Raw genomic sequence first — 12,464 nt, forward strand, 5'->3', positions numbered from 1 at the left:
CTACTATGATTAGCAGCCATAGATAGAAATTCCTCTTTTAAAGCTGATTATTCCTGTGGCCATTCCTACATTATCTGGCAGCAAATCCCACAATTTAATCACTCTCAATGTAAAATAGGGCTTCCTTTGGTCTGTCCCAAACCTACTGCCTAATTGAATGTCCTCAAGATCTTGTATTTTGTGAGAGGGAGAAAAATCCACCTTTGCCAGCTCTCTCCGCCCCAGGCATTCTTATCCATTGTTGCTCCTCTATATATTTATGAAACAGCCGGGCGGTGGGTGGGACATGTCCGGCTGTCCAAGTTAGAATAGGGCCAATCAGGGTGCAGCCAGGTTTGCCCTGATTGGCCCTGCCCCTGCAGCTCCCGCCCTCCGTCCCTGGACTCTAGCCTCTTTGCTCTCAGATACGCCTCAGTGCCTGGAGCCAGCAGCAGGTAAGGGGAGAGGGCTCTGAGCAAAGGGTCGTGGTGGAGGCCTTACTAACGAGGGCCTTGTGACCTGCTAGGCTGGGCCTGCTGACAAGGGCCTCCCGGCCTGCTGACTGCCTGCTAAGGAGCTCTGTCCCGGCCCTGATAACGAGCTGCCCAGGCCCCACCCGCCCCACTTGATCTGGCTGTGAGCTGCAGCCCAAAGCCACCTTAGGCTGCCTGGCCAGGGGCCAGGGGAGGGGGCCCTTTCAAGGCCCTTTCATAGGAACGGGCTTTGAAGCTAGTAATTTTATAAACCTCTATCATGCCCCGTTCTGTCCCATACCCTGAGTGGCTGGAAAGCTGTAGACAGAGAGTGTCCGACGCAAGCCAAACTCATCTTAGAACACGCCCTCCTTAGTTGTCTCTTTTCACAACTGAAAAGTCCCAGACTGAAAAGTCCAGCCTTTCCTCATATGAAAGGTGCTCCAATCCCCTAATCATCTTTGTTGCCCTCTTCTGTACTTTCCCCAGCTCTGCAATGCTCCTTTTGAGATAGGGTAAGAAGTTTGCCTTTGACAAAACTCAGAATTAAGGGGCAGAGCGATTCACTGGGGCTGCATGCAAAGCACTGGGCGTTTCTGAAAGGTGGTGAATACATCGCCAGAGCTCTGATTATGTCATTCTGGCAAAGTGAACCAGAGTGGTGCCACAGCTGGTTTACCCATTTTGCTCTAACAGTGATAGTGCCTCAGGAGCCCTCTCTGGCAAGACCCTTGCCCAGGTGGGCTTGTATGTGGCAGGTGGGCCCAGCCTTGAAACATCCACTGCTTGAGGGATGGGGGAAGCTGACAGCCTCCTTGAGGTGCAAGCCTTGAAGCCAGAATGGAAGTCAATGTGGCTGTTTTCGTGAATAGGTATCACAAATGTGACTCTTTATCAGGTGCAGAGTGAGGATTGTGCTAAACGTTGTGTGGATCTAGACTCCAGCTCAATTAGGACTCTTCCTCCCACAGCACAAGTGTTTGGAGGCCCACAGTACAAATACATGACTGTCTTAGAATCATAGAATCATAGAACCATAGAATAATAGAGTTGGTACCTCCTGGGTCATCTAGTCCAACCCCCTGCACTATGAAGGACACTCACATCCCAATCGCTCATCCAATGTAACCTGCCACCCCCTTAAGCCTTCACAGAATCAGCCTCTCTGTCAAATGGCTATCCAGCCTCTGTTTAAGAATTTCCAAAGATGCAGAGCCCGCCACCTCCCGAGGAAGCCTGTTGTCTTGTTCTTTCTGCACATCTTGGCACTGGGAGATCTCCCACTGTTACAGTGGCTCTCCAGGCAACCAGGCTAATTGGGAGGGTGGGCTGCAGGCCGTTACATCCTGCTGAGGTCCCTCCCAGCCTAAACACCCATCCTTCCCTGGTGCCACCACCGAAATCCAACCCTGAGATAGCAACCCTAGTCCAAGTCCTTCCCAGCTCAGAACTCCAGAGCTGCTTCCTTATTGTAGAACAGGGAAGCAGTGACCCTGGTCCCACCTCAAGAGACAGGCAGAGTTAATACCAGCAGTCTGGCTGACATCAGCCACAAAACACAGCTTGTGTAACTCAATATCTTCCACAGGAACTGAGAATCACTGAGGTGGTGGAAGTCCTGCCTGCTGATCTAGTGGCCTTTGACTGAAAGTACCCCACTGTATTATTGGCCCTGGAATCACAGCTCTTCTCCAGACTACAGAGATCCGTTCCCCTGGAAGGATGGCTGCTTTGAAGGATGGACACTATGCCATTGTACCCCATTGCCCTCCCCAGGCTCCATCCCTGAACCTCTGGCCATTTCTCACCCTGGTCCTGAGAACGCTGATACCCACCACATCCAGAAAAGGAAATAATGTTAAAATATTTTCCTGGAACATGGCAGGATGGATTGACAAAAGCGAGGAGGTAAATATAATAGATCACTTCAGGAGTTTTGATATAATGTTACTACCAGAGACCTGGTGGACTTCTGAATTTCTCTCTCTCAAGCTTGAACACCTGTTTCAGAATTAATAAGATGGGTCATCTATCTGCAGGTTGGTTCACTCTGGATTCCTTCATCGCTGCAGGTCAGAGTTACTGAATTCCTTTCTATGTCTTACTGATTTGTGGTTCTTTTTGGGTTTGCTGTACAGAAAATTGTTTTAATCAATCATTACATAACCCCCCTCCCATAACGGGGGACCCTCTAAATCAGGGGTAGTCAAACTGCGGCCCTCCAGATGTCCATGGACTACAATTCCCAGGAGCCCCTGCCAGCCCCTGCCAGACTACCCCTGCTCTAAATGAATGGTTCTCAGCCTGGGGGTTGGGACCCCTTTGGGGGTTGAACGACCCTTTCCCAGGGGTCACGGCAGGGCGAGCAGCTTGGCCGGGGGGGGGGGCGGGACACTGCCACTGTTGCCGCTCCTCCTGAAGGCACCCGCCAATTTATATACAATTTATAACCAATTTATATACGATCATGAACAATGGATCTTCAGGCCACTGGTCAGTTTCGGTTTAATTTCTTTGAAAGAACCCTTGCATCATTTTATGGTTGGGGGTCACCACAACATGAGGAACTGTATTAAAGGGTCGCGGCATTTGGAAGGTTGAGAACCACTGCGCTAAACAGGAATCCGCAGGAACTGGACAACAACCAGTTGACCAGTTGGCTGAAGTGTCGATGACGATTACAGGCAATGATCATAAGCATCAACCTCAACTCCCCATCTCCAACCAGCGGCTAGGGAGGACTTTGCCAACCTACCCAGCTATGTTTATTTCTGATTTTGGAGCCCCCTGAGGAACAAAATAGCAGTGGCAGGGGGTTGCGTGGCACTGAACATATTCCCGTGAGAACCAATTTTGTTGGAGAGGCTTGCCAAATGGTAGAAACACAGCGAGGATCATCACCCTTCTTTTATGTCAACAAACAAAAGACAGGCCAACAAAAAGAGTTTATCTGGAGGCATTTTATTAGAGGCCTTCTTTGGTTTAATTCCTTCAATGTTTTTAGATCAACCACCTAACGGGTGATCCCTGCTCAGAGGAAGGCGAAAAACCTCCAGGAGCGTTGGCCAATCTGCCTTGAGGAAAATTCCTTCCTGACCCCAGAAAATGGCGATCGGTGCTACCCTGAGCAGGTGAGCAAAGAAACTGCCACGCCGCCATGGCCTGTGGCTTGTTCAAACTAATCTCCTTCCACACCACCCCTGGTTTCTAAGAACCGGCCATGGAGATTTCAGGGCTGTTTTTTCTGTCTTTCTGTCTTTTCTTCAGGGCTGCTTTTTCTGTGGCCCAAGCAGAGGTTGGCCCATGCCCTACAGACTGGGAAATCAACAGGCAAGCTTTCTCGGATTTGGCTGTCAGCTCCACCCTCTCCTTCCTACGATTCCTGTGGTAGTCTAGCAGATGTCTTCTGCTTGGTCAGGGTCACAAATTCAGTTCTGATGGAAAAGAACCAGCTGTTCCCTTCAGTATGTCTCCCCACAGCTGACAGACAGAGCACCAAACCACATTCCCCATAGTCTGTTTCTGGTTGCACTTCATAAAGCTGTAGTATTCCGGAGATGAAAAGAATGGATATGGGAGGCCGTTTCTGACAAATTCTCCCAATTCCCATCTGCTTGCAAAAATAAAATTAAACAATTCTAGTTTGGATTCTAATTTCAATATTATGGAGGCTAGAAGTATTCTTTTTTTTGGGGGGGGGGGGAGAAGGCAGTAAGCATATTGAAACTTACCATGATCGTAATTGAATTCATGGATGTATACTTATGGAGATTTTGGGCTGGTTGGTTTGTTTTAAAAATACCTATTACATTTTTTAAATGACATATTAAATGAGTACCTCCTAATTTTTCTTAATTCTTCTTCTTCCACTTCTTCTCCTTCCTTTTTCTTAGTTGTCTTCCTCCTCTTCTATTTCTTCTTCTTAGGAATACTTACCATGGAGCCAGTTAAACTCTTTAAAGTATCTTAAAGCCTTAAAGATTATTAGGAATAACAACATCTTCTCTTCTTCTCCCTCTTCCTCCTTTTCTTCATTCTTCCATGCCTATCTCCCCTTCTTTTATTTCTTAGGAATATTAAATATAGAAATACTCCCCATGCAGCAAGTTACACTCCTTAAAGTATCGTAAATACTTAAAGAACATTAGGAATACTTTCTTCAACTCCTCCTCCTCCCCCTGCTCCTCCTCCTCCTCCTCTTACCTCTTCTTCTTCTTAGGAATACTCACCTTAGGAATACTAACCATAGATATAATTACACTTATTAAAGTACTGTGAAGAAATCTTAGGATTATTAAGCAGGGAGTCAGTTACACTCATTATTAAAGTATCATAAAGCCTAGAATCACTGGAATACTGATTTTAGGAATACTCACCATGGATAAGACACCACCTCCTCCACCGCCTTTCCTTCCATCTTCCTTGAGTATTTCCTGTTTTGTTTCTTCTTGTTGTTAGGAATGCTAAGTTACACATTAAATTATAATAAAACTTTAAATAATCATGGAAATAGTTTAAGAATACTCACAATGGATGCGACACCACCTCCTCCTCCTCTTCCATATTCTGATTCCTTCTTACTCTTCTGTTTTCTTCTTAGGAATACTCACCTTAGGAATACTCACCATAGAGCCAATTACAGTTATTAAAGTACGGTGCAGGAATCTTAGTATTATTCACTATGGAGCCAGTAACAGTCAGTAAAGTATCATAAAACCATAAATAATCATAGAAATAGATTAGGGATACTCAACATGGATACGACAACACCTGGTCCTGCTCCACGTACTTTTCATCGTACCTCCTAGCATATTTCCTCCCCTGGTTCTACTTCTTTTTAAGAATAGAAATGCTCACCATGCAGCCAGTGACACTATATGTTTGAGGCCAGGGCGGAGTCCCCAGTGGTGAAGTCTGCGATCTCCATCTGAGACCCACTAAGATCAGCTAGGATCTTTGCTTCCAGTTTCCAGACCTACATGCTGGACGCAGGGGTAACCTTTACTGTTTTTTGGTTCACCATCTTTTAATGTGGTCTTATATGGTTTTTATGAGTATGGTTGAAGATTTTATCATATTGTGTTCATTCTTGTAAACTGCTGTGAGACATTCGTGAGTGGCAGTAAATAAATTATAATTATAAAAAATATATATAAAACCTTAAATAACCCTAGGAATAACTGCTTTTCTCCTCCTATTCCACCTCCTCCTTTTCTTCCTTCTTCTCTCTAGAATTATTCACCATGGAGTCAGTTACACTCAATAAAGCATCATGAAGCCTTAAATAATCATGGAAGTCGTTAGGAATACTCACCATGGATACGACATCACATCCTCCTCTTCCTCCGCGTTCTTTCCTTCCTTCTTCCTTGCATATTTCCGCTTCTGTTCCGTCCCCATTTTAAGACTATTAAGTATAGAAATACTCACCATGTAGCCAGTGACACTATATGGATGAGGCCAGGGAGGTGTCCCGACTGGTACACCCTTAAAGAACCTTAGGAATAACTCTTTTCTTCTTCTTCTCTTCCTCCTCCTCCTCCTCCCCCTCCTCCTTTTCATCCTTCTTCCCCCTAGAATTATTCACCATGGAGTCAGTTACACTCATTAAAGTATCATAAAGGCCTAAAGAATCATTGGAATACTCATTTTAGGAATACTCACCATGGATATGATACCTCCTCCTCCTCCTCCTCCTCCTCCTCCACATCCTTTTCTTCGTTATTCTTTGCTTATTATCTCTTCATTTTCATCCTCTTTTTAAGATAGTTAAGTATAGAAATACTCACCAGGGAGCCAGTGACACTATATGGTTGAGGCCGGGGCCACACCTACATGCTGGACGGAGGGGGAAACTTTGATGTTTTATGTTTCACCATCTTGTTTAGCGTGGTCTTATATTGTTTTTAAGGGAATGGTTGGGGATGTTATAGTATTAAATTCATTGTTTTAAACCGGTGCGAGACATTAGTTAGCGGCAATAAAAAGATAAAAGTATAAACAAACAAACAAACAAACAAACGGAAAAGCTTTTTTTCTTCTTCTCTTCCTCCTCCAACTCCTCCTCCTCCTCCTTTTCAGCCTTCTTCTCCCTAGAATTTTCCACCATGGAGTCAGTTACTCTCATTAAAGTATCATAAAGCCTTAAAAAAATCAATGGGATACTCATTTAAGGAATACTCACCATGGATATGACATCTCCCTCCTCCTCCTCCTCCTCCTCCTCCACCACGTCCTTTTCCATGTTCTTCCTTGGTTATTATCTCTTCTTTTTCTTCCTCTTTTTAAGATTATTAAGTACAGAAATACTCACCATGGAGCCAGTGACACTATATGGTTGAGGCCAGGGCGGAGTCCCCAGTGGTGAAATCTGCGATCTCCTTCTGAGACCCACAAAGATCAGCTAGGATCTTTGCATCCAGTTTCCAGACCTACATGCTAGACGGAGGGGGAAACTTTGCTGTTTTATGTTTCACCATCTTGTTTAGCGTGTTCTTATATTCTTTTTAAGGGAATGGTTGGGGATGTTATAGTATTAAATTCATTGTTTTAAACCGCTGTGAGACATTCGTTAGCGGCAATAAAAAGATAAAAGTATAAATAAATAAATAAACAAACTAAAACCTTGAAAGAACCCTAGAAATAATTCCTTTTCTTCTTCTCTTCTCTACCTCCTCCTCCTCCTTTTCATCCTTCTTCTCCCTAGAATTATTCACCATGGAGTCAGTTACACTCGTTAAACTATCATAAAGCCTTAAAGAATCATTGGGATACTCATTTAAGGAATACTCACCATGGATATGACACCCCCTCCTCCTCCTCTTCCTCCTCCTCCACCACGTCCTTTTCCTTGTTCTTCCTTGCTTATTATCTCTTCTTTTTCTTCCTCTTTTTAAGATTATTAAGTATAGAAATACTCACCGTGGAGCCAGTGACACTATATTGTTGAGGCCAGGCCGGAGTCCCCAGTGGTGAAATCTGCGATCTCCATCTGAGACCCACAAAGATCAGCTAGGATCTTTGCTTCCAGTTTCCAGACCTACATGCTGGACGGAGGGGGAAACTTTGCTGTTTTATGTTTCACCATCTTGGTTAGCGTGGTCTTATATTGTTTTTAAGGAATGGTTGGGGATGTTATAATATTACATTTATTGTTTTAAACCGCTGCGAGACATTCGTTAGCGGAAATAAAAACATAAAATTATGAATAAATAAATAAACAAACTTTAAAGCTTTAAAGAACCTTAGAATAATTCCTTTTCTTCTTCTTCTCTTCCTCCTCCACCTCCTCCTCCTCATCCTCTTCATCCTTCTTCTCCCTAGAATTATTCACCATGGAGTCAGTTACACTCATTAAAGTATAATAAAGACTTAAAGAATAATTGGAATACTAATTTAAGGAATACTCACCATGGATATGACATCTCCCTCCTCCTCCTCCACCACGTCCTTTTCCTTGTTCTTCCTTGCTTATTATCTCTTCTTTTACTTCCTCTTTTTAAAATTATTAAGTATAGAAATATTCAGCATGGAGCCAGTGACACTATATGGTTGAGGCCAGGGCGGAATCCCCAGTGGTGAAATCTGCGATCTCCTTCTGAGACCCACAAAGATCAGCTAGGATCTTTGCTTCCAGTATCCAGACCTACATGCTGGACGGAGGGGGAAACTTTGCTGTTTTATGTTTCACCATCGTGTTTAGCGTGGTCTTATATTGTTTTTAAGGGTATGGTTGGGGATGTTATAGTATTACATTCATCGTTTTAGACCTCTGCGAGACATTCGTGAATGGCAATAAAAAGATTACATTATAAATAAATAAATAAACTAAAACCTTGAAAGAACCCAAGAAATAATTCCTTTTCTTCTTCTCTTCTCTACCTCCTCCTCCTCCTTTTCATCCTTCTTCTCCCTAGAATTATTCACCATGGAGTCAGTTACACTCGTTAACCTATCATAAAGTCTTAAAGAATCATTGGGATAGTCATTTAAGGAATACTCACCATAGATATGACACCCCCTCCTCCTCCTCCTCCTCCTCCACCACGTCCTTTTCCTTGTTCTTCCTTGGTTATTATCTCTTCTTTTTCTTCCACTTTTTAAGATTATTAAGTATAGAAATACTCACCATGGAGCCAGTGACACTATATGGTTGAGGCCAGGGCGGCGTCCCCATTGGTGAAATCTGCGATCTCCATCTGAGACCCACAAAGATTAGCTAGGATCTTTGCTTCCAGTTTCCAGACCTACATGCTGGACGGAGGGGGAAACTTTGCTGTTTTATGTTTCACCATCTTGGTTAGCGTAGTCTTATATTGTTTTTAAGGAATGGTTGGGGATGTTATAGTATTACATTTATTGTTTTAAACCGCTGCGAGACATTCGTTAGCGGAAATAAAAACTTAAAATTATGAATAAATAAATAAATAAACAAACTTTAAAGCTTTAAAGAACCTTAGAATAATTCCTTTTCTTCTTCTTCTCTTCCTCCTCCACCTCCTCCTCCTCCTCCTCCTTTTCATCCTTCTTCTCCCTAGAATTATTCACCATGGAGTCAGTCACACTCTTTAACGTATCATAAAGCCTTAAGAAATCATTGGGATACTCATTTAAGGAATACTCACCATGGATATGACACCCCCTCCTCCTCCTCTTCCTCCTCCTCCACCATGTCCTTTTCCTTGTTCTTCCTTGCTTATTATCTCTTCTTTTTCTTCCTCTTTTTAAGATTATTAAGTATAGAAATACTCACCATGGAGCCAGTGACACTATATGGTTGAGGCCAGGCCGGAGTCCCCAGTGGTGAAATCTGCGATCTCCATCTGAGACCCACAAAGATCAGCTAGGATTGTTGCTTCCAGTTTCCAGACCTACATGCTGGACGGAGGGGGAAACTTTGCTGTTTTATGGTTCACCATATTGTTTAGCGTGGTCTTATATTGTTTTTAAGGAATGGTTGGGGATGTTATAGTATTACATTCATTGTTTTAAACCGCTGTGAGACATTCGTTAGCGGTAATTAAGAGATAAAATTATAAATAAATAAATAAACAAACTAAAAAGCTTTAAAGAACCTTAGGAATAATTCCTTTTCTTCTTCTCTTCCTCCTGTACCTCTTCCTCCTCCTTTTCATCCTTCTTCTCCCTAGAATTATTCACCATGGAGTCAGTTACACTCATTAAAGTATAATAAAGACTTAAAGAATAATTGGAATACTAATTTAAGGAATACTCACCATGGATATGACATCTCCCTCCTCCTCCTCCACCACGTCCTTTTCCTTGTTCTTCCTTGCTTATTATCTCTTCTTTTACTTCCTCTTTTTAAAATTATTAAGTATAGAAATATTCAGCATGGAGCCAGTGACAGTATATGGTTGAGGCCAGGACGGAATCCCCAGTGGTGAAATCTGCGATCTCCTTCTGAGACCCACAAAGATCAGCTAGGATCTTTGCTTCCAGTATCCAGACCTACATGCTGGACGGAGGGGGAAACTTTGCTGTTTTATGTTTCACCATCGTGTTTAGCGTGGTCTTATATTGTTTTTAAGGGTATGGTTGGGGATGTTATAATATTACATTCATTGTTTTAGACCTCTGCGAGACATTCGTGAATGGCAATAAAAAGATTACATTATAAATAAATAAATAAACAAACTAAAAAGCTTAAAAGAACCTTAGGAATAATTCCTTTTCTCCTTCTTCTCTTCCTCCTCCACCTCCTCCTCCTCCTCCTCTTCATCCTTCTTCTCCCTAGAATTATTCACCATGGAGTCAGTTACACTCGTTAAAGTATCATAAAGTCTTAAAGAATCATTGGGATACTAATTTAAGGAATACTCACCATGGATATGACACCCCCTCCTCCTCCTCCTCCTCCTCCTCCTCTGCCTCCTCCTCCTCCACCACCACGTCCTTTTCCTTCTTCTTCCTTGCTTATTATCTCTTCTTTTTCTTCCTCTTTTTAAGATTATTAAGTACAGAAATACTCACCATGGAGAAATACTCACCATGAAGGCATATCATACCTCTCATACCAAAACGGAGAAACCATTCAAGAGACCTGATTTGCGAATTTTTACTGAGTGATAAGGATGCCGACGTCACTTTTATTACGGCTGAATTTCTGTCCTCAGTTTTTAAATTTAAACTGTCTGACGTATCCTGACTAACTTTGTTTATCCTGCTTATCTGCTTTATGCCAATAAAGGTATTGTATTGTATTGTATTGTTTTTAAGGAATGGTTGGGGATGTTATAGTATTACATTTATTGTTTTAAACCGCTGCGAGACATTCGTTAGCGGCAATAAAAAGATAAAATTATAAATAAATAAATAAACAAACTAAAAAGCTTTAAAGAACCTTAGGAATAATTCCTTTTCTTCTTCTCTTCCTCCTCTACCTCCTCCTCCTCCTCCTCCTTTTCATCCTTCTTCTCCCTAGAATTATTCACCATGGAGTTAGATACACTCATTAAAGTATCATAAAGACTTAAAGAATCATTGGAATACTAATTTAAGTAATACTCACCATGGATATGACACCCCCTCCTCTTCCTCCTCCTCCTCCACGTCCTTTTCCTTGTTCTTCCTTGCTTATTTTCTCTTCTTTTTCTTCCTCTTTTTAAGATTATTAAGTACAGAAATACTCACCATGGAGCCAGTGACACTATATGGTTGAGGCCAGGGCGGAGTCCCCAGTGGTGAAATCTGCGATCTCCATCTTAGACCCACAAAGATCAGCTAGGAACTTTGCTTCCAGTTTCCAGACCTACATGCTGGACGGAGGGGGAAACTTTGCTGTTTTATGTTTCACCATCGTGTTTAGCGTGGTCTTATATTGTTTTTAAGGGTATGGTTGGGGATGTTATAATATTACATTCATTGTTTTAGACCTCTGCGAGACATTCGTGAATGGCAATAAAAAGATTACATTATAAATAAATAAATAAACAAACTAAAAAGCTTAAAAGAACCTTAGGAATAATTCCTTTTCTCCTTCTTCTCTTCCTCCTCCACCTCCTCCTCCTCCTCCTCTTCATCCTTCTTCTCCCTAGAATTATTCACCATGGAGTCAGTTACACTCGTTAAAGTATCATAAAGTCTTAAAGAATCATTGGGATACTAATTTAAGGAATACTCACCATGGATATGACACCCCCTCCTCCTCCTCCTCCTCCTCCTCCTCTGCCTCCTCCTCCTCCACCACCACGTCCTTTTCCTTCTTCTTCCTTGCTTATTATCTCTTCTTTTTCTTCCTCTTTTTAAGATTATTAAAAAGCCTTAAAGAATCATTGGGATACTCATTTAAGGAATACTCACCATGGATATGACACCCCCTCCTCCTCCTCCTCCTCCACCACGTCCTTTTCCTTGTTCTTCCTTGCTTATTATCTCTTCTTTTTCTTCCTCTTTTTAAGATTATTAAGTATAGAAATACTCACCATGGAGCCAGTGACACTATATGGTTGTGGCCAGTGCGGTGAAGTCTGCGATCTCCATCTTAGACCCACAAAGATCAGCTAGGATCTCTGCTTCCAGTTTCCAGACCTACATGCTGGACGGAGGGGGAAACTTTGCTGTTTTATGGTTCACCATCTTGTTTAGCATGGTCTTATATTGTTTTTAATTAATGGTTGGGGATGTTATAGTATTACATTCATTGTTTTAAACCGCTGCGAGACATTTGTTAGCGGTAATAAAAAGACAAAATTATAAATAAAATAAATAAATAAATAAATAAATAAACAAACAAACTAAAAAGCTTTAAAGAACCTTAGGAATAATTCCTTTTCTTCTTCTTCTCTTCCTCCTCCACCTCCTCCTCCTCCTCCTCTTCATCCTTCTTGTCCCTAGAATTATTCACCATGGAGTCAGTTACACTCTTTAAAGTATCATAAAGCCTTAAAGAATCATTGGGATACTCATTTAAGGAATACTAACCATGGATATGACACCTCCCTCCCCTTCGTCCTCCTCTACCATGTCCTTTTCCTTGTTCTTCCTTGCTTA

This window comes from Paroedura picta, chromosome 14 (assembly GCF_049243985.1).
Source record: "Paroedura picta isolate Pp20150507F chromosome 14, Ppicta_v3.0, whole genome shotgun sequence".
In the NCBI taxonomy this organism is placed as follows: Eukaryota; Metazoa; Chordata; class Lepidosauria; order Squamata; family Gekkonidae; genus Paroedura; species Paroedura picta.